Here is a 10,195-nt window from a genome sequence, read left to right on the forward strand (position 1 = left end):
ACGAAATTGAAAAACAACAAAATGATCACATTGTAACAGTTGGTTAATATCGAAATAGTTCACCGGAATAAACGAGTTTTATTGAAATATTGAAATGACAAAATAATCTGATGTTTGTTATTCAAATGAAAGCAACTAACTAACTAAAGATACTAACAATAATTAAGGTTAAAGTAGTCAATTGAAAAGACGTAACAATGAGGATAATGTGAGATGTTATATTTTCCAATTCTTCCTCTCAGATCACATTATCGTCAATCTTGACCTAAACTTCTCAAATGTTTCCTTTGGTAAAGGCTTTGTAAGTATATCTGCAATCATGTCCTGAGTTGAAATATACTGAACATCAACGATTTTCTGCTGAATCTTCTCTCTGATAAAGTGATACTTGATATCAATATGTTTAGTTTTTGATTGACAAACTGGATTTTTGCTCAATGCAATCGCACATTGATTGTCCTCATAGACTGTTACTGCTCTCGACTCAATCAAGCCAATTTCTGTAAAAAGTGAACGCAACCAAATTATGTCTTTTATACAGCTTGTTAAGGCTACATATTCAGCTTCAGCAGTGGATAAAGAAACTGTAGTTTGTTTCTTGCTTGTCCATGAAATAAGATTACCGAAACAAAAAATAGCAGAACCACTAATACTTTTACGATCAATAGTAGATGAAGCAAAATCAGCGTCAGTATAACCTACTAATACATCATGTTTACTGTTTTTGAATGTTAAAGACAAATCAACTGTTCCTTTCAAGTAACGATAAATACGTTTTACAGCTGACCAATGAGTCTTATTTGGATTAACCATAAATTGTCCAACTACACCAACTGCAAATGAAATATCCGGCCTAGTGCATGTTGACAAATAGATCAATGCTCCAACTGCACTTGAATAAGGAACATTTTCAAGTAATTCATTACCATCAGAATGTTTTGATAGCTTTGATGATAGATCAAAAGGAGTAGCAATTGGATTGCACTTTTCCATATTATACCTTTTCAATATTGCTTTTATGTATTTTGACTGATTTAACTTAATAATTTCAGTCTCCTCATCAAACATAAACTCAATTCCTAAAAAGGACTTAACATTACCAAGATCTTTCATCAGAAATCGTGAACATAATTGTTCCTTAATAAATGCGATTTGTTCAATAGATTTACCAAATATTAATAAGTCATCAACATAAATCAGTAAATAGACTCTTTTGTTATCATCACCTTGATAGTATAAACAGTTGTCTGATTCAACTCTTTTAAATCCAATTTTCATCATGAATTCATTGAACAATAAGTTCCAAGCTCTTCCTGATTGTTTCAAACCATAAAGACTTTTTTCAATTTGCAAACTAAATTGGTATCTTCGTTGAAACCCTCTGGTAGCTCCATATAAATATCTTCCTCTAATACACCATTAAGGTAAGCTGTTTTAACGTCCATTTGACTAATGAAATAACCAAATTTTACACTCAAAGATATCAAACACCTCAAAGTTGTGAATTTTGCTACCGGAGCAAAAGTTTCTGAATAATCTATTCCCTTTCTCTGAGTAAAACCTTTAGCCACAAGTCTTGCTTTGTATTGTTTTTCATTGAAATTGTCTTTGATTTTGAATACCCATCTATTCTTGATTACATTATGATTTTCTGGTCGCTTAACTAATACCCAAGTATTAGCATTAATCAAAGATTGATATTCTTCTTGTATCGCCTTCATCCAATTGTCTCCATCATTTGACTTAATTGCTTCCTCATAAGTCTCAGGTTCATTGTTCATTGTCAACAATAAGCGATTATCAAATTTTGCGTTGATTTGTTGTTCATCTTGTTCAAAATCATTTGCTTCAACATCTTCATCAATAATATCAAAGTCACATGATGTTGAATCATTTTGTTTCAATAATAATGACTTCTCATCAAATTTAACATTTTTACCATAAATAACTCTGTTATCTGCAATGCTAATCAATCGATAACCTTTTTTGTTTGAACCGTAACCAGTAAATATAGCTTCGATTGATTTAGCCTCTAATTTGGATCGCTTTTCATCAGGAACAAATACAAAAGCTTTACAACCAAATACTCTCAAGTGTTTAACTATTGGTTTTCTTCCTTTCCAACGCTCAAAAGGTGTTAAGTTATGAATTGACTTGGCTGAACATCTATTCCTGATGTAACCAGCAGTAATGATAGCTTCTGCCCAATATTTCAATGGTAATTCAGCTTGATGAAGCATTGAACAAGCCATTTCTCTTAGAGTTCGATTCATTCTCTCAGCGACTCCGTTTTGTTCATGATGGTAAGCAATTGATGTTTCATGTTTTGTACCCTTTAACTGTAAATGCGATTCGAATTCATTTGTACAATACTCACAACCATTATCAGTTCTGAATATTTTGATAGCTTTACCATGTAAATTGGAAACTTCAGCTTCAAATATTTTGTACTGTTCGAAAATTTCGCTTCTTTCTTTTATTGGAACAACTTTGACCCAATTTGACCAGTCATCGATAAATGTAACAAAATAGCGTAAACCAGTAAATGATTTAGTTCTCATTGGACCACAAACATCGGAATGGACAAGATCCAATACATCATTAGTAGATACATTAGTTCTACTAGTTGTGCTCATTTTAGTCATTTTACCCTTTAAACAACCTTTGCAAATGTTTGTTTTTTCCCCTTTAATAGTTACACCATCAATGATATTATGAACAACCATGTTATTCAATGTTTCATAATTAAGATGTCCATATCTTAAATGCCATAGATTGATATCGTCAGATTTACTGTTATCTTGTAAAGAAAATAAGCCTCCATGATTGACTTTAGCAATACATTCCAATTTGTATAATCTTCCTTTTCGTTCACCTATTACGATCAGTTCATTGTTGAGGTAAATCTTACATTTGCCACTTTTGAATACAACCTCAGCACCTGAATCTTCAGCTTGACCCAATGAGATCAAATTGAGATGTAATTTAGGGACATGAAATACATTTTTAAGCTTGAAATTCACCCCAAAACTTGATTCAATTTCAATAGTACCGATACCAATAACATCAATATTTGTTCCGTCACCTTGGATTACTTGTTTACCATTGGTTTCAATGTAATCAATAAACCAAGAACGATGAGCACACATATGATTAGTTGCTCCTGAATCTATGATCCATATGTTACCATCTTGATCATCATTAACAACCGTCAATGCTCTTTCTTTATGATCTTTATGCTTCTTCCACTTTGATTCATCATTGTTATTCAATTGTTTGACATTTGTCTTACTAAATGTTTCCTTGAATTTGAGGCAGTCTCGTTTAAAATGACCTTTCTCATTACAGTAATAACATTTGATGTTTTTAATGTTTTGCAATTTAGGTTTATGTTTAATAACCAAAGCAGTCTCATCAGTATTTTGGCCTTGACCCTTAGCTATTTCTGTCTCTTGCAAAAGTCTAGCCAGTAAATCATTATATTTAATATTATCCAAAATAACTCTAATCGAAGAAACAAAATGCTTATATTGTTGAGGTAATTTGCTCAAAATTTCAATAACCTTATCCTGGTCACTTATAATATCCCCACAATGAGTTAGCTCGGACCAGATATTTTCCAATTCTGTAATGAAATCGATTACAGATTGACCATTTTTGACTTTCAAATTTGCCAACTTTTGTTTCAACATTAATTTCTTAGACAAATCTTTTCGTTCAAATGTTGTCTCGAGAATAGACCAAACCTCCTTGGCGGTTGAAGCATTTTTGATCAAAATAATGTATTTTGATGCAACACAACAACACAACAAACCAAGAGCCTTTTCGTCTTGACGTTTAAATATAGCCGACCTCCGATCATTCACATTAGGATCAGTAGTTCCAACAATAACGTCCCAAAGGCCTTCTCTCTTCAGATAATTCATCATTTTAAATTTCCAAGTTGGAAAGTCAATTCCATTGAACTTGTCAATTAAACTCGTTGAGCCTAAAACCATTTCCCCTTGCGAGACTGAGCCCATAACCAGTTGGTTAATATCGAAATAGTTCACCGGAATAAACGAGTTTTATTGAAATATTGAAATGACAAAATAATCTGATGTTTGTTATTCAAATGAAAGCAACTAACTAACTAAAGATACTAACAATAATTAAGGTTAAAGTAATCAATTGAAAAGACGTAACAATGAGGATAATGTGAGATGTTATATTTTCCAATTGTAACCATAATAACCCAATAACAACAATCGTAATGAAAAAGCTGAAGAAACAATCAATTAAAATAAATCCTAAAATCAAGCTTATTAAACCATAAGCAATGCATTGAAAATTACACCAAACTCATTTGTTCCCTTCATAAGTCCAACTTTTTTAATGATAACTTTAGGACATTTAGTCCGGAATCTTCATGGTTTGATGAAATATAGCTTGTCCAAAATCAAGATGTTATTCACTATTATATTTTCATGAAATCCTGGCTCATGACTTTCAATATGTAATCAGTTGTTTCAACTATGTAAGTTGAAATGTAAATAAATGGATTGAAATATTTGCCATCGCATTTGATTTCTCAGTTTCCAGTTTCTTTAGCAACAGTTTTGGAGTGAAAAGTCTCATCTTTTTGCTGAAAGCTGAAAATTACATAGAAATGTTAAAATTTGATGAAATTTTTGTTCCGTCAAATAATATTAAAAGTAAACGGTTTCACTTGATTTGTTTTTAATTAATTTCTTGCTTCTCTCATCTTTCATCTTGTCTCGATAGGGTTAAATGGAGAATCAATCAATCAAATAAACAAACAATTCAAGCTAATCAAAAAAGTTGAAACATGCAAAAAAAATTATTGACGTCAAAGATCAGTTCAAGGATTTAACTTGGATCAAGATGAGGTTGATGATATCATGTTTGTTCAGAATCATCATTATTTATTCCATCTTCCTTCTGCTGTTGTTCATAATGATGATTGTGATGATGATATTAACCATGTTTTGTGTGTATCCACAAAAGACTACAAAAAGGAAGGTTGACTTGAAAATGCGATATTCTGTGACATTTTCATCAATCCAATTGTTCCAATCCTTTTGAGTGAACATTCATTGACTTGTTTAACTCATGTTTATCTTGCTCATCATAATTATCAACATTTATTCAGTTCCATTGTTGATCATTGGCTTTTCATGTTTCACTCTTTTCCCATAAAGTATATATTTGATTGAATGACAATCTTTTTTGGCTCAAATGTTAACATTTTGTACAAACAAGTTAAAAGTGATTTTCATTTGTTCATTTCAAATGTAATCTGAGCCTTTGATTCATTCTGAGAAACCATCAGCCTAATGGTTGTTGGATGTGGCGAGTTGAAGATGTTGAGATTAACTTGAGCATTTCAACAAGATTGAATTGCAGCAAATACGAAACTCAATGGAAAGCGTTTTTTTATGCTTAATCCAACATTTCAATTTGAGTTTCAAATTACATGAAGAGACTTTTGCTGACTTTAAATTACATGATAATTAAAGGTGAACTAAGCATCAGATTTACAATTGTATCGACCAATTTATGCCTTTGGTGTAGGCGAAGTTGATTTAATTTTGAAAAAAATTGAACACAAGAAATTGAAATTAAATGAAAGGTTGAAGGTTTAATCTGATTGTCATCTTGTTGAATAACATTAACATTGAGAGTAGTGAGCTTACGGATGATCAGGATAAAGTGAAATTAGTGAATAGTCGTGGGTTATATCAACATGAAACATTTACTTTAGGCTTCTTCTAATGGAATCAATTTGCGTCATTGTTCAGCTCAATAATAACTATATTTTGTTTCATAGTTGGTTCACTGGATTAGCAAATAAAATGCGCAAAGCTCAATCAACACGAAAATGGTTTCCATTTTTCGTGTCAATACCAACTGAAAAAACACAGCTCATCCGCATACTGCAATGGACTTCAATTGATTGTCTAGTAATCTCTGTTAATCTGGTCAGGATAAAGTATATTTTTAGCTACACAGAATTGGATAAAGTTGATATAAACGTAGTTTCAACAGTTACCTGAATAAACTGTCACCTATACATAACATTCAGCAATTAGATGAAAATGTTACCGCAGTAAACAATAAATAACTCAGCATGAGACTGTTGAAGGAAATACAAAAGAAACTATTTTAGCTTCATATTAAGTGTGAACAAGAGGCTGCTTTAATAACTGATCGTAAAATTATTGAGGTGTTACATGGTCAATACATTGTTATGGACTAAACATAATATAATAATACAATAGATTGGGTTTATAAATAAACAGGTTTCTTCACTTGATTTTAAAAACTTGAAAAGTTTTACATATTAAGTCTATGAGATTCATACATATGAATCAATGCTGTACGCTGTAATAACATAATCAGACCCGCTGTAGCTTATTACTGTCCAGATTTACTGATATAGCTTATTATTATTAATTAATCATCTGATATCTAATTTTTCCGAAAAAATTTTTGAAGCAAAGAAGTTGATAATTTAATCAATTTATTGAGAAATACAAAAATATTTTTTTTTTCAAAATCATTTCTTTTTTCTACTCGGCATTGAACGACCAGCCCTAAGATCGGGATGTGGCTTGAAAACTCCCTTGCCAAGACACGATTTTGGACAAACACCTTCGATGCAATTATGATTCGGTGCCCCAGGAGAAGCACATGTATTTTTTTGATGGCGAATGCAATTTTTCTTCCTCCATTGACCCCTAAATGGATCACCACAATAAGTACAATAATAAAGATTGGGGTCCTTTTCAGATTTGGCGTCGCGATCCGATGAAAGCACTAATTCATTTTTCATTGGGGGAAGGTTTCCATTATCAGCGTTGCCTGGCTCTACTTTGATGACGGTAGCAGTACGATTTTCACAAAAATCATCGCGAGTTTTGTCGGTCATTCCAGCGGGACGACATCCACATTCATGTCTTTCCGTACATTGCTCAGAATTGAATTCAGCACGAGTTGATAAAACCGATCGGCTGCGATCACGACCTGATCTTACTGGTCGACCCATGATTTATTTTTCTTCAAAAGCTGTATAAAAGTACAATAACATATAACATATAACTTAAACAAAAGAACTTTCAAGTATGAAAAAGTTAAAAACTTTGGTTAGTTTTTATTGTTTTGCAAGTTTGAACCGACCAAGAATTGGACTTACTCAACGAGGACTCTGCACTCTCTTAATCCATTTAATTAGTTTAAAAACTACTCCTAACATGGCTGAGGTTGAATTTGCTAGACTCTGGCTTCCTTTAATCTTGTCCATTAAGTCCTTAAAATGAACGTAAAGATATTTAATACTTTTCGGTGATTACAATGGATATACACTCAACTTATCGATGAATGTATCCCAAAGAAATGCAGTGCAAAGCGATTCTTAGCTTTCAACTATTGTTCAGAGGTCTACGAGAGTAACTACAAAAGATTGAGCTAATCAACTTTTTGACTGTCATTCCATCAGTGGTAACCCTTTCCATTTGTCTAAACTTATTTTCACCAATTATTATAGCTTCCTAGTTACAGTGGGAAAAGTTGCCAATAGTTGCTGGAAACAATATCAATCAATAGATTCTCAAACCATAATGCTTAACATACATTTTTGCATGAAAATAATTAATGAATGATTCAGACTAATTAAAATCTCATGTTTTTCATTTTCACAGGTTTTACCTTGAGGACTTAATAATGCCAATTCAGGCCGATAACAATCACATCATTTGTATACTTGAAAATGTTTTTTTTGTCTCAGTTGTCCTCAAACTAGAAAGATGCTGATGATGAGGAAAACTTGAGTAAATCGCAAAATACAGTTTTCAATGTTTGAGGTTAAATTAGATGAAGATGTTGCTGTTGTTGATGATAAGATGGATTCATCATTTGACCTGTATACCTAGTGAGCCTTGAAGTTGTATTTCAAGCAAGATTATGATCAACATGATAAAGAGATTATAAGAGATAAATTAAGATTCATCATCATGGGAAAACAGTAAGAATTGTCGTAAATATGTTCAGTGTAAAGACAAACAAGAAGGAGAACCTTGATGAGGAAAAAAATTCATTCATGTTAGTATTGAAATTGAATGTATTTTGATACTAAATTTTGTATTCCATTATCAAAGTGACGAGAAAAGACGAGTCAATTGAGTCTAAATTGGTTCATTTTCATCTGTGAATAAAGATAGTTTCTTTAATTGGTTGATATCTTTAGTGTGTTGGCCTAAATTTCAAAGCTCACACTGAACTTTTTTTGCGCCCTAATCTTCATCGCTTACCATTTCCACCATCTTCATCATCATATTGCAATCTTCAATTTTCACTCTTATGGATTCGCTTAATTGGGTTAACTAACAATGTACAAGATGCATAACAACTTGCCATCATCATTATTATTATAACCTACAAAAGTTGTGTTTTTTTTGCTGGTGAACATAATTAAATGTTTCAAATTTAGGGTAACCTTTTAGATACTTAAATATCAATTGAAAGCAGTCTAAAGACCAGAAATTTGCTAACACTAACAATCAAATAGGCTCGAAAGGTTGAACTATCAAAACAATAAATCATTTCTTAACTGTTGTTATCATTGGAGTTGCAAATATTTAAAATCCATTGAGTTTCTTGATGTGTTAAAATTAGCAGTTGACCTGATTTTTGATCAATCAAAATGATAAACAAATCTAACTGTTGACAAATGAATTGGTCTGAACTTTTCAAAGGTAAAAAGTCAACAAAAACAGCAACAATAGTTTCGTAAAATGTTGCTTCACAATACATTTGATATTATTTATTGTAATCATGTTATAATGTTGTCGATATTAGCAATTGTAATGGTTGAAATAAACCTTAAAATAGTCTTGAAATGTTGTAACATTACAAGCAATTCAATAAAACGAGAAAAATGTGAATAATCATTGAGTCAATGTGCGTCATTCATTGTTATTAATTGTTTCCAATTTCAATTGTAAATTTGTGATTGATACAAATGTAAGATCTTTGCATAATAAAAGGATGAAATGATGAAAATTGGTGAAAACTTCAATTGTTGACTTTTTTTGTTCGAGTGCGAACAAAAGTAATGTGAGTAAAACAAGGAAATGTTGATTAAAATCAACTTCAATCATCGAAATTCATCATTTCCGTATAAATCAGTTTTACCTCTTTTGTGTTAATCATCAATTTTCATCATTCATTACTTGCCAACAACCACAGAGAATACAGAAAAACTGTGATTCTTGTTCCTCAACATTGAGCCAATCCAAACCCAAGCTAACCAACCGTTTTGGCTTGTCTATTTGAACATCAAATGTGTACTACTTGATCATTAGTTTGTTGCAAAGCAAAGTCAAAAAAAAGTCTATGATTATCATCATTTTCATCCACAATCATCATCATCTTCATCATCAACATTTAGTAAGACATAAGTCTTACTGCCAAAAAGTGAAAGCTTAAACCAAAAAGTACATTAACCTTTATTCAAGACTTTAAGCTTGCAAAGTTTAATTGAGATTAATTTCTTACTTCAATCAGTTAATTTATTACTGGGAGTTAATGTAATCAAAAAAGCAATGACAATTATGTAAACAGTTGAACAAAAGGTAAATGTTTAATTCCTCAATGGAAATGACTTCAACTACAATTTACAAATGCAAGTTTACTTTACAAAATGTTACAAAAATTGGGTTAAAATTGAAATCTTTATTCAGCCAGAATTGCCATTTAATTTTGATGAAACAAATTTACAATGAAAAGATCATTTGAATGCCAAAAAATGTACATTTTAAAGTGCTTTTCCTCTCTAATTTGTATTGATAATCTCGTTGATTCAGTCCAATTAACGATCCATAAAAAAAGGTGAAAATGATTTCTTTGCTTTACTTGTTGTTGTTTATTTGCCCATTTAATTCAAGTTAATCAGAGTAAGATGATGTTGATGATAGAGAGGATAAAGACGATTCTGTGGATTATGAGTAAACAGTTTCACATGACAAGAGTTTCCTAAGAAATCGTAATCAACCGGTAACTTAGCTGTTAGACAAAACAAGATGATGAAAATGTATACCAACGAAATATAATTTTAGCATTCTGCCGAGATGAAGATGTGAAGAGATGAAAAGAAAGATGAAAGAAAAGTTGAAAGACAAATCTTGCATTGAGTCAG

Source organism: Tetranychus urticae, chromosome 3 (genome assembly GCF_039701765.1).
Source record: "Tetranychus urticae isolate SD_2017Ah chromosome 3, NJAU_TeUrti_SD_1.0, whole genome shotgun sequence".
NCBI classification, from domain to species: domain Eukaryota; kingdom Metazoa; phylum Arthropoda; class Arachnida; order Trombidiformes; family Tetranychidae; genus Tetranychus; species Tetranychus urticae.